The sequence below is a fragment of the Dama dama genome, chromosome 17 (assembly GCF_033118175.1).
Source record: "Dama dama isolate Ldn47 chromosome 17, ASM3311817v1, whole genome shotgun sequence".
Taxonomy (NCBI): domain Eukaryota; kingdom Metazoa; phylum Chordata; class Mammalia; order Artiodactyla; family Cervidae; genus Dama; species Dama dama.
The window spans coordinates 21,063,909-21,068,139 of NC_083697.1; the positions used below are offsets into that span (position 1 = coordinate 21,063,909).

Sequence of the window (4,231 nt, forward strand, 5' to 3'; positions counted from 1 at the left end):
TACTGCTTCATGGGAGAATCTGAAAAGTCACAGAGCAGAGAGTAGGTATAGGGAAGATTAAAGAATCGAGGCACCAGATGCCAAGTACACAAATACTAAAACATAGACTAATTATAAGAATGTCCAATACATTTTTTTTACTATACCTACTCCATAGCTTTTTCCCAGAAATAACACACTTCAAAATATCTTCAGAAATCCTTGTTTCCTAGAGGTCCAAAGCATGTGCCATGTCAGCCTACTAGATTATCCTGCCTTGCCGCCCTTAGAGGATTTTAATTTCAACTGGTTTTATAGAGTTAAATATACCAAGAATCATAAATATGACTTTGACTCTCAAACAAAACAGATAAAAGGATAATACTGTCAACATTCCATGGACAGAGGAACTTGGCAGGCTACAGGCCATGGGGCCACAGTCAGATATGACTTAGTGACTAAACCACCATCATATCAGAAATATACTAATAAGAGCATTTGTTGACCTTATATGAGAGGATTTTTGTGGTATGACTTTTTAAAAGTGTCCATGACCAATGATCAGTTATTTTTTGTCAATGTCGGTTTTTTGGTCTATGAATATAATGTGATAATATCTACTGGAGAATATGACTTAGAAAAGTAAGTCACCTAATAGAATTCCTGGTAGATGACAGATGTTGAGTCTGTATTTGTTGTGACTATATTGAGCTCTAGTTTTGTGGGATTTGGAGCAGATTATTTAGGTCCTGTTGGCTTTAGTTTTCTTTTTTTTTTTTTTTCCATTGGAAAATAATTTTATTGAGATTCTACCAGCTGTACAATCTGTTCTATTAGGCCCCTTCTTCCTTGGCAATTCGGTCCTTCTTAAGTGGTCCCATGAAGGCTTTCCTCTCCTCCATAGTCTGGAAGCGACCATGACCAAATTTGGAGGTGGTGTCAATAAATTTGAGGTCAGTCTTCTCCAGGGCCCACCGTTTGGTCTGCACCAGCAAGGACTTGCGCAGAGTGAGCACTCGCTTCTTGGTTCCCACCACACAGCCTTTGAGCATGAAAAAGTCATTGGTCACCTCACCATAGTGAACAAAGCCACCCAGAGGGTTGATGTTCTTGTCAGACAGATCGTAATCAGTAGAGGCATTGTTCTTGATCAGTTTGCTGTCCTTGATGAGGTAGCCCTGACCGATCTTGTAAATCTTCTTGTTGATCTCAGTGCGGTGATGGTAGCCTTTCTGCCCAGCCTGAGCCACAGAGAAGGCCCCCCGGGCGGGATGCCACGCCCCAATTCAGGCAACCCTGCGCAGCCCTCCGGTGGGTCTTATGGGGCAGTTTCTTGGTGTGCCACCGGCTGGTGACCCCTCTGTAGCCTTTGCCCTTGGTCACCCCAGTGACATCAATCATCTCGTCCTGGCCAAGTACTTGGTTCACAGGGACCTGCTGCTCAAGCCTCTCGCGGGCCCAGTCCAGTTTTTCAGCCACAGTGCCTCCGTTCACCTGGCTGTCCATGAGATGGGCCGCCTTCTGGCGCAGAGGAAGCAGGCGCATCTGGGTGTGGGCAATGACACGGATGACCTGACGGTACTTCTTCATGCTGCTGGAGTCCCTCTCCAGTTGCTTCTTGCCATCGACGTCCTGCCACTTCTCGCAGTATTTGGGGAAGGCCTTCTTCTTAGATTTATGCCAGTTCTTGTAAGCACCTTTTGCACTCGTCGCTGATATGCTCAGCAAAGATGGTCTTAAAGGTCCGGAGGCCTCGGGCTGTTTCCACGTGACTGTGATGCCCACAGTCACCACGGGCAGAGTCTCCACGCCGGTCACAGCCTCCACCACTTCCTTCTTGTTCACCTCGGACCCTGGCCTATCGACCTCCCTCACAGTGTGGGTCATGTAGCCGAGGAAGGCGGTGAGGTCCACGGGCTTGGAAGAGTCATCCTTGGGGAAGCGCTTCACCTTCCCGCGGAGCCGGCTGCTGCGCTTCCGAGGCAGGAAGCCCAGGGACCGTGCCTGGGAGCGGAGAACTTCCTGGGAGACATCTGGCCGTCGGAAGCTGCCGGTAGAGGAGCTCTAGTTTTCTTATCTGTAAAACTAGATGCATGTGTGCATGCTAAGTCGCTCAGTCTTGTCCAACCGTTTGTGACCCAATGGACCATACCCCACCCAACTCCTCTGTCCATGGGATTCTCCAGGCAAGAATACTGGAGTGGGTTGTCATTTCCTCCTCCAGGGCATCTTCCCAACCCAGGGATCAAACCTGCCTCTCTTACATTTCCTATGCTGACAGGCAGGTTCTTTACTACTAGTGCTGCCTGGGGAGCCCCAAAACTGAGTTACTAATGCCTATTTTAAGAGTTATGACAGTTACATTAGTTAATCCACAGAAGGTAGAAGAGTGCGTGAATATGGTGAACATGTAGTCACTAAGAATAATTAGCAACTTCTTGGAATATAAATCTTTAATGTCTCATATATAATGCTACTTTTATGAAAGCTATTAAAACATATAAAATTATTTATCGGTTTATCATTCAAAAGAAGTTATTCAGCCTATTGTGCCCATATTAAGGAACAAATTATTTAATTAAAGAGCTGATATATGTTCCTTATACCTGCTTATATCCTAGATGTGGAGAAAATAGATGTATGTTTGAAACATAAACTAAAAAGCAGGCATGAAATTAATTCTGAAATGGTAGTTTATTTAAAAATTTCTCTAGAAATTAAAGAAAAGAGAAGATCAATAGCCAGAAAGAGGCTAGAGGGGGAAAGAAAAGAACTGTTAATCTGAACTTGAACAAATATTCAGGACATTCAAAATGAGGAAACAGTAGGCTTGAGCTCAAGAAGCAGTGAGAAGACAAGAGTTAAAAAACAAACAAAACAAAACATTTGCTTACATTGAAATGGTGCATGAATTTAGAAGGGAAAGATGGGGCAAGATTCAGGGGGAACTTTGAATATCAAAAATTTGAATCATATATAAGTCTAAACATTAGCCACAAATCAGTTTGCTTTGAGTTTTAAAAATATTTTCATCATTATTCTTTGCGTCCATAAACCTAACGTATGTATAACAAATGAAGTAACTAGTGATGTAATCAATATCTTTGAGAGAGGGTACTTTGCTAATTTTGGTTCACAAGTATGAAATGTAAGAGCTAGACTTTGCAAAATTATTTCTAAAATTCTCTACTTTTTAATCACTAATCAATTAATCTTACAATAAATGTTTCTTGCTTGTGTATTATCTGCTAGGGTTTTGATGGATAATGTGCACATTGTTGTAGACCTCAAGAAGCATGCAGTCAGTTTGGAATTTGTGGGTAAAGTAACTAACACAAAGTGAAATGTTAAATTCTTGGGTATGGATGCTGAGTGCCACAGTGGCTCTTAGAAGGGAGAGGTCTGTGTGATCAGAAAAGACAATTTCTAGAAAGACTACATTAGCAACTTCTTGGAATATAAATCTTTAATACATACTTAGGAGACGAATGTGTGTAAGAAATGGTGAGAGAGTCATGATAGAAGATTCAGCAAACACAGAGATGTAGGGGTGATCACAATGTTCTCCACTTTCAAAAGGAACCTGTCTAAATGTTAAGGCATAAACGTACTGAATGAGTCCACTGGAGTCAGAAAACGCAGGGACTGAAAACCAGTCGAAGATTTTGAGTCTAAGGTTGAAAACACGAGAGAGTTGTGGGAGCATAAGGAAGACAGTGTTAAGACAGATCAATCTAGTTGTGGTGGGCAGAGAAAGATTAATCATAAAAGACTCAGACAGGATTTGAAAGTGAAAGTGCTAGCCTCACAATCATGTCTGACTCTTTTTGACCCCATGAACTGTAGCCTGCCAGGCTCTCCCAGGCAAGAATAGTAGAGTGGGTTGCCATTTCTACTCCAAGGGATCTTCCCAACCCAAGGATCAAACTTGGGTCTCTTGCGTTGCAGGCAGATTCTTTACTGAATGAGGCCACAGGGAAGACCCTCAGAGAGGATTTGGGTTGTATCAACGGCTCCAGAATACTTCTTTTTTTTCAATTTTATTCTCTATATGATGTCCCATACAATGGTCAGTATACCACAAGATATTATGTAACCTCAAGTATGTAAAAATTGGAACTCTCAAATGATCATCAAAAAAAATATTTTCCAATTAGATCCTGTCCCAAACTGTTTTTAAAAAAAAAAAAAAAAAACTGCAGTCTTATGTTTATCATTTCATGTTATAAATGTAGATAAATAGACAAAAAAC

The 4,231-nt window shown here is 41.8% G+C and overlaps 1 pseudogene; it reads right to left on the bottom strand.

Moving 5' to 3' along the window:
• Nucleotides 1-771: 771 nt before the first annotated feature.
• Nucleotides 772-2,012, bottom strand: LOC133071878 (large ribosomal subunit protein uL3-like; annotated as a pseudogene).
• Nucleotides 2,013-4,231: the final 2,219 nt, after the last annotated feature.